We start from the raw sequence: 9,109 nt of genomic DNA on the forward strand, positions 1-9,109 counted from the left end.
ATGCTCAAGGGGATTGATAAGGTGAACATTGCAAAGAGGTTCCCCCTTGTAGGACAGTCTAGACCAAGAGGTCATTGATATAGAGTGAGAAGAGGTAGGTTCAGAACTGAAATGAGAAAAAAAAACTAATTCTCTCAGAATGTTGTGAATCTGTGGAACTCTAACCCAGAGTGCAATGGTGGCAGAATCAATCAACACATTTAAGAAAGAAATAGACATGTTTTTGATGAAAAGTGGGATAAAGGTCCTTGGGGAGCAGGCTGGAAAGTGGAGTTTAGACCAGGATAAGATCAACCATGATCATGTTTAATGGCAGAGCAGGCTTGAATGGTTAAATTGCCTCCTTCTGAATCTAATTCCTATGTTCCTGTACCTCAGATGATGGGTTAATGTTTCTGCCATTGAGTGATGAAATGAGTGAAAGAGAAGGTTTGAGTGTGATGGCAATGTATCCACAGGTGCTTTGAGGATGTATATGTCAGGTAGTAAGCCCTTCAGTGAGTCGGAAGCACAATACCTGCAGCGTTAGGACATTGGCGGTATAAGATAGATGAGCAGTCACATGATGCATGTGATGCTGAGACTTGCAAGTCAATGTGATATGATTACATTGTGGCGCAGACTGATTGATGCCCCTGTGACAGAATTTGCAGTGAGAACACAGATCAATCAATTTCTTCCTGCATCAGGTCTGAGCTCTTATGTGAGGCCCATAGATGCTGACTTCGAGATGATCTTCTCCCTGATGACCCAAACTCTGCTGGGAGTACTCCCAGGTGCCATCACAGAAGAAGAGAACATCCCTTCTTTTCTGGACAGCCTGGAGCATGACATCTGGTAAGATCTCACTAAATCTAGGACCCAGTTTTTTTCATGAACACCTAATGAGCTAAAAACTGTGTGCACTTATAAGAAAAGTTGCCCTAGACCATGGTGGAAATTATACCTTCTAAGAAACCCCTGATTGTACTTTAATCGGAAAATAGGTAAAAACAATGACTGCAGGTGCTGGAAACCAGAGTCTAGATTAGAGTGGTGCTGGAAAAGCACAGCAGATCAGGCAGCATCCGAGGAGCAGGAAAATTGACGTTTCGGGCAAAAGCCTGTCATCAGGAATACAGGCAGAGAGGCTGAAGGGTGGAGAGATAAATGAGAGGAAGGTGGGGGTGGGGAGAAAGTAGCATAGAGTACAATAGGTGAATGGGGGTGGGGATGAAGATCAGAGGCCAGGTGTAAGGGGGGTGGAGTGGATAGGTGAACAAAAAGGTAAGCAGGGAGGACAAGTCATGGGGATAGTGCCGAGCTGGAAGTTTGGAACTGGGATGAGGTGGGAGAAGGGAAAATGAGGACACTGTTGAAGTCCACATTGATACCTGGAGTTGTGATGTTCCGAGGCAGAAGATGAGGCGTTCTTCCTCCAGGCGTCTGGTGGTGAGGGAGCGGTGGTGAAGGAGGCCCAGGACTCCATGTCCTCGGCAGAGTGGGAGGGGGAATTGAAATGTTGGGCCACAGGGTGGTGTGGTTGATTGGTGTGGGTGTCCCAGAGATGTTCCCTAAAGCGCTCTGCTGGGAGGCGTCCGGTCTCCTCAATGTAGAGGAGACCGAACAGGAGCAACGGCTACAATAAATGATATTGGTGGATGTGCAGGTAAAACTTTGATGGATGTGGAAGGCGCCGTTAGGGCCTTGGATGGAGGTGAGGGAGGACGTGTGGGCGCAGGTTTTGCAATTCCTGCGGTGGCAGGGGAAGGTGCCAGGATGGGAGGTGGGTTGTAGGGGGGCGTGGACCTGACCAGGTAGCCACAGAGGGAACGGTCTTTGCGGAAGGAGGAAAAGGGTGGGGAGGGAAATATATCCCTGGTTCTGGAGTCCGTTTGGAAGTGGCGGAAATGTCGGCGGATGATTTGGTTTATGCGAAGGTTGGTAGGGTAGTAGGTGAGCACCAGGGTCGTTCTGTCCTTGTTACGGTTGGAGGGGTGGAGTCTGAGGGCGGAGGTGCGTGATGTGGACGAGATGCATTGGAGGGCCTCTTTAACCACGTGGGAAGGGAAATTGCAGTCTCTAAAGAAGGAGGCCATCTGGTGTGTTCTGTGGTGGAATTGGTCCTCCTGGGAGCAGATACGGCGGAGGCGGAGGAATTGGGAATACGGGTTGGCATTTTTGCAGGTGGTAGGGTGGGAAGCGGTGTAATCCGAATAGCTGTGGGAGTCGGTGAGTTTGTAAAAAATGTCGGTGTCAAGTCGGTCATCATTAATGGAGATGGAGAGGTCCAGGAAGGGGAGGGAGGTATCAGAGATGGTCCAGGTAAATTTAAGGTCAGGGAGGAATGTGTTGGTGAAGTTGATGAATTGCTCAACCTTCTCACGGGAGCACGAGGTGGTGCCAATGCAGTCATCAATGTAGCGGAGGAAGAGGTGGGGAGTGGTGCCGGTGTAATTACGGAAGATGGACTGTTCTACGTAGCCAACAAAGAGACAGGCGTAGCTGGGCCCATAAGGGTGCCCATGGCTACCTCTTTGGTCTGGAGGAAGTGGGAGGATTCGAAGGAGAAATTGTTAAGGGTGAGGACCAGTTCGGCCAAACGAATGAGAGTGTTGGGGACGTCGGGAAAGGAAGAAAAGGAGGGCTTGGAGGCCCTGGTAATGGCGGATGGAGGTGTAGAGGGATTGGATATCCATGGTGAAGATGAGGTGTTGAGGGCCGGGGAAACGGAAGTCTTGGAGGAGGTGGAGGGTATGGGTGGTGTCTCGAAATTTTGTGGGGAGTTCCTGGACTAGGGGGTATCGGACAGTGTCGAGGTAGGTAGAAATGAGTTCAGAGGGGCAGGAGCATGCTGAGACAATGGGTCGGCCAGGGTGGTCATGCTTGTGGATCTTGGGAAGGAGGTAGAACCGGGCAGTGCGGGGTTCTTGGACTATGAGTTGGAAGCTGTGGGTGGGAGATCTCCTGAGGTGATGAGGTTCTGTATGGTCTGGGAGATGATGTTTTGATGATGGGGGTTGGGGTCATGGTCGAGGGGGCAATAGGAAGAGGTGTCCTCGAGTTGGCGTTTAGCTTCAGCAGTGAAGCTAAACACCAACTCGAGGACACCTCTTCCTACTGCCCCCTCGACCATGACCCCAACCCCCATCACCAAAACATCATCTCCCAGACCATACAGAACCTCATCACTTCAGGAGCTCTCCCACCCATAGCTTCCAACCTCATAGTCCGGGAACCCTGCACTGCCCGGTTCTACCTCCTTCCCAAGATACACATGCCTGACCACCCTGGCCGACCCATTGTTTCAGCATGCTCCTGCCCCACTGAATGCATTTCTACCTACCTCTACACTGTCCTATCCCCCCAAGTCCAGGAACTCCCCACATGCGTTCGAAACATCACCCACACCCTCCACCTCCTCCAAGACTTCTGTTTCCCCGGCCCCCAGCGACTCATCTTCACCATGGATATCCAATCCCTCTACACCTCCATCTGCCATGACTAGGGCCTCCAAGCCCTCCATTTTTTCCTCTCCCGACGTCCCCAACAGTACCCTTCCACCGACACTCTCATTCGTTTGGCCGAACTGGTACTCACCCTTAACAATTTCTCCTTTGAATCCTCCACTTCCTCCAGACCAAAGGGATAGCCATGGGCACCCTTATGGGCCCAGCTATGCCTGTCTCTTTGTTGGCTACGTAGAACAGTCCATCTTCCGTAATTACACCGGCACCACTCCCCACCTCTTCCTCCGCTACATTGATGAATGCATTGGCACCACCTCGTGCTCCCGTGAGAAGGTTGAGCAATTCATCAACTTCACCAACACATTCCTCCCTGACCTTAAATTTACCTGGACCATCTCTGACACCTCCCTCCCGTTCCTGGACCTCTCCATCTCCATTAATGATGACCGACTTGACACCGACATTTTTTACAAACCCACCAACTCCCACAGCTATCTGGATTACACCTCTTCCCACCCTACCACCTGCAAAAATGCCAACCCGTATTCCCAATTCCTCCGCCTCCACCATATCTGCTCCCAGGAGGACCAATTCCACCACAGAACACACCAGATGGCCTCCTTCTTTAGAGACTGCAGTTTCCCTTCCCACGTGGTTAAAGATGCCCTCCAATGCATTCGCCCACATCCCGCACCTCCGCCCTCAGACCCCACCCCTCCAACCGTAACAAGGACAGAACCACCCTGGTGCTCACCTACCACCCTACCAACCTTCGCATAAACCAAGTCATCCGCTGACATTTCCGTCACTTCCAAACGGACTCCAGAACCAGGGATATATTTTCCACCCCACACCTTTCCTCCTTCCGCAAAGACCATTCCCTCCGTGGCTGCCTGGTCAGGTCCACACCCCCCTACAACCCACCCTCCCATCCTGGCACCTTCCCCTGCCACCGCAGGAATTGCAAAACCTGCGCCCACATCTCCTCCCTCACCTCCATCCAAGGCCCTAAAGGAGCCTTCCATATCCATCAAAGTTTTACCTGCACATCCACCAATATCATTTATTGTAGCCGTTGCTCCCGATTGGTCTCCTCTACATTGGGGAGACTGGACGCTTCCTAACAGAGCGCTTTAGGGAACATCTCTGGGACACCCGCACCAAGCAACCACACCGCCCTGTGGCCCAATATTTCAACTCCCCCTCCCACTCTGCCGAGGACACGGAGGTCCTGCGCCACCTTCACCGCCGCTCCCTCACCACCAGACGCCTGGAGGAAGAACGCTTCATCTTCCGCCTCGAAACACTTCAACCCCAGGGCATCAATGTGGACTTCAACAGTGTCCTCATTTCCCCTTCTCTCACCTCACCCCAGTTCCAAACTTCCAGCTCAGCACCGTCCCCATGACTTGTCCTACCTGCCTATCTCCTTTTCCACCTATCCACTCCAACCCCTTCCCACCTGACCTATCACTTTCATCCCCTCCCCCACTCACCTATTGTACTCTATGCTACTTTCTCCCCACCCCCATCCTCCTCTCATTTATCTCTCCACCCTTCAGGCTCTCTGCCCATATTCCTGATGAAGGGCTTTTGCCTGAAACATCGATCTTACTACTCCTTGGATGCTGCCTGAACTGCTGTGCTTTTCCTGCATCACTCTAATCTAGACTTTAATCAGAAAATTCCAGCCATAGTATAGAATTTAGAATGTTTTATAATGATTCAGATTGGATTTTTGAATGAAGGTAGCCTAGACCAGATAAATTTGTTATTTAATAATTCAGCTGGAGAGACATTATTGTGCCTTCCACTACGCAAAAACATATAACCAAATTAAGGCAAATAAACTATATGAAGGAACATCAACTAATATCCATGAGATAAGAACAATCCTTAGAAATGCAATTTTACATTTATTTTTAGTCACTTGTTAAAGTCAATGCATAAAGTGATTTGTAACTTTAATGATGTCGAAGAAACATTGTTGCTGCTGAGCTGTGTTTGATTTGTTTTGAGTTTTATCCCATATTTTGCTATATTGAAAATAAAAATGGCAAACTGTGACTACCCTTCGTCTTGAAGCACAGCTAAACATCGCTTAGCGTCGAGGGTTTGGTGCTGGAAAAGCACAGCACATTCCTGATGAAGGGCGTATGGCCGGAACATCGATTCTCTTGCTCCTCAGATGCTGCCTGACCTGCTGTGATTTTCCAGCATCACACTCCCAACTCTGATCTCCAGCATCACTTTGTGCTAAACATTGCTAAAGTAGTACAGTGGCATTTGATGTTCTTTCATACATAACAATGACCAGAATTAGGGGCATCCAGAGGGAACATAATAATCCCAGAATGCAGTTAGGAGAGAAGGGCTTGCCTACCAGAGTACAACACAATTGAACCAGTGCTAACTAGATGCTCATAGTTGCATATTTCCAAACAAGGTTGCTGACTAGCAATCAGTCATAAAGACTCTGCCTGATGACTTATGTGTTTTTTTTCCTCCTCTTCTCACAAACCTAACTGGGTTGCCAAAGGAAATTGCTGCCCTTGTTAACTTTGGTTAACTCAGTGGAGACTGGGAATTTCACCTGAAGCCTGGTGGTTGCTGTGAATTATCAGTTTATCAGTGCACTGCCTTTACCACTGGGCTATGTTTGAACCTGAGCTTCCTCTTTTGCATTTGTGTTTATGAATGTTATTTTTATTATTTTATTTCTCATGCCATTTCTTTCCTCAGCGCAAGGCCATTTTTGGGGTTTCCCATAAATTAGCACTTAAGGACACAAACAGCAGTAGGAAGTGCAGCTGATTCGTATATGAGTAGTCTAACTGACAGATGTCTAAAAGAGATCTAAACATTTAGAATTTCTCATTCAAAATAAATATATTTGCTCTCGGGCTATGGGCATTCTTTTCTTTTTACACAGTACTTGAAACTGCAGAAATCAGATAGTTCCGCAAGGCATTACTACAGTTTATTTTTTGAACATTGTTAAAACCAATTTTCTTTCACATTAGATCATTGAATAAATGCTTCAATAAAAGTCACCCAACCACATTTAATGCCACCTTGCATTTTTGCTGTGAGCCCAAGAAGAAATCTTTAAACACACCTTCTATTAAAAGCAAAGGAATTATAACAATTGACGCTTAATAATTCCTTTCCTGGATAACTGTTCTGGACTCTCATCTAATAATTTCTTTGAAAAACACAACTGATTGAAAGCTGATTTTTAAAAAAATCCTAATTATGAAAGAAAATGGCCTAGATTTTGTTGTGGTAACAATAGTAAAATCAATAATATTCACTGTCATCAATCCACTGAAATTTACAATAAATTAATGAGTCTCAACATGTATAGAAATTTGGAAATTTGCTGTTAATGAACCTAATTTTTAGAGGAACCAAATGTTTATTTTAGTCATGAACAGACAGGAACTTCCACTTCTATGTTATTGCTGTAAAATCCCTTGAAAAAGCTCGACCTTGTTGAATGAGTAATAACTGAGTTTGCAGTGGCATATTAAAGTCATAATTATTTCTAAACATCCTCACTGACCTGAACAAAGAATTCTATATGAAATGTGAAATTCCAACTTTTTAAAAAAAATTTTCAATATCCTTAAAGACTGACACATTTTAAATCAGTGGTTTATTTTGCCTCAACTTTAATCCAATCAGTTTTGTTTTGCTATCTGTAAACGTAAAACTAAAAAATTTAAAGTGTTTTTATCCTTGTGCTTTGCTTGTTGCGAAAACTTCATTTTATTGGTTTCCCTTCTGATTGTTGACATTAATGCTATTCCATACTAAGATATCCTCTTGACTCGGAACTGATATAAACCAGAAAAGGAAGAGTTTCCTACTGGAGGGTTTGCTAGATCTTTAGGGGTAATTTTCTTCAAAAACAGTAGCAACCTCCTTTTCTTCATCAAATAACTTAAAATCCTGGCCCATCGTATCTTGGGAATATATTAGACCCCCATTTTCACCACAACAGAAAGCCCCTCCATTCTGGTGAAAATGCTGGAAGAAGTCAAGAATCTTAAGCCCTCCTGCCAAACCAAGGTTCATTCTCAATGGATTTATGTTGGATGGCAAGTGATTCCTTTCAAAGAGAGTACTATTGTGGAAATGGTCATAAGACACCTTGGTGCTGGGGGTCAGGAGTCATTTGGAGAGGGTCAGATGCCCTTTTAGAATATTAACAGAGAGAAACAAACGTAAAAGTGAGTAAACCTGATGAAATTGTCCAACTTGTCAAGCTGTGTCAAGAAATATCAACAAGCACAAATCTGTTGGGAAGTGTCAATATGTGTGTTTGATGAGTTCTTTTCTCAATAGAGTGTCATCTGCAATGTAGAAATTTGAGGAATAGAATTACAGTTTTTCTCCAATATGCATGGGGATATTTGTAGTTATTCAATTAGCATAGAGGTGAAGGGGACAAAGGTAGTGGGTGGAAATAAGCACTGGGTTGGTGGGAGCATACGTCTGTGTGGATGGGTAAAGGAGATGGTATTGGGTTGCACAGGTTGTCGTAGGAGGGGCATGAGAATTTTGCAGGGGGTATGAGAGTTGGAGGATTTTCTTTTCTATTTCTCTGGTTTTGCAAGGTACTCCTTTGGTGCAGCCAGGGCATTGTTTAGGACTGTGAAAAAGCATGTTTATCTATAAAACATGCCTGAGCTCAATGGATATCACTTAGCTGTCAGGGAAGTGTTCCAAGATGTAAAGTTGGAAAAAAGTGTTCGCAATTTCAAAGTTGCTAACTTTCTAGCAACTGCTCATTTGGTGGAATGTTTAAGCATTGATTATTTGAATAAAATGCTTTTCATAAGATATTGAGCATTGGGCTATTTTTGACTCAAAAGTTATTTTAGAAGACATTGAGAAAGTAGAGCTGAATAGATTATTTTCATCATTCCACCATATTTCCTACTAGAAAAGTCATCAGCCATAAAAACTTTTCAGAGACCTTTTCTAACTTAACGTTTGGCCAATATTGACTTATACTTATGGTATTGCCAGGTTCTGAAATTTCTGTAAGAGTTAAATGCAGATGAATCCTGTGGTGATTTTACTTTTAAGTGTTAAGGTTTTTGCGTGTGCAATTCCTGCATTTGAATTTATAAATTAACTGAGAATCATACACAGAATCCATCATGTACAATATGATTGTTAAATGTGGAATTTACAAACTTTAGTGTATTTTCTGATATAACATAGAATCCCTACAGTGTGAAAAGAGGCCATCCAACCCATCAAGTCTGCACCAACACTCCAAAGTGCATCCCACCCAAACCCAGCCCCTTACCCTATCTCTGTAACCCTGTACTTACCATGACTAATCCATCTAGCATGCACATCCCTGAACAATGCAGAGAATTTAGCATGGCTAGTCCATCTAACCAGTGCATATTGGGAGGAAACTGGAGCAACCAGTAGAAACCCATGCAGACACAGGGAGAACGTGCAAACACCACACAAATAGTCAACCAAGGCTGGAATCAGCCCCAGGTTCCTGGTGCCGTGAGACAACAGTACTAACCACTAAGCCATCGTGCCACCCATCAGAAAGGCAACTACTGAATCTTGAAGTATGATGTAAATTAAAGTTCAAGATTTGTGTTCCAAATTTGGATGTACAGTTT

The sequence above is a fragment of the Hemiscyllium ocellatum genome, chromosome 17, assembly GCF_020745735.1.
Source record: "Hemiscyllium ocellatum isolate sHemOce1 chromosome 17, sHemOce1.pat.X.cur, whole genome shotgun sequence".
NCBI classification, from domain to species: Eukaryota; Metazoa; Chordata; class Chondrichthyes; order Orectolobiformes; family Hemiscylliidae; genus Hemiscyllium; species Hemiscyllium ocellatum.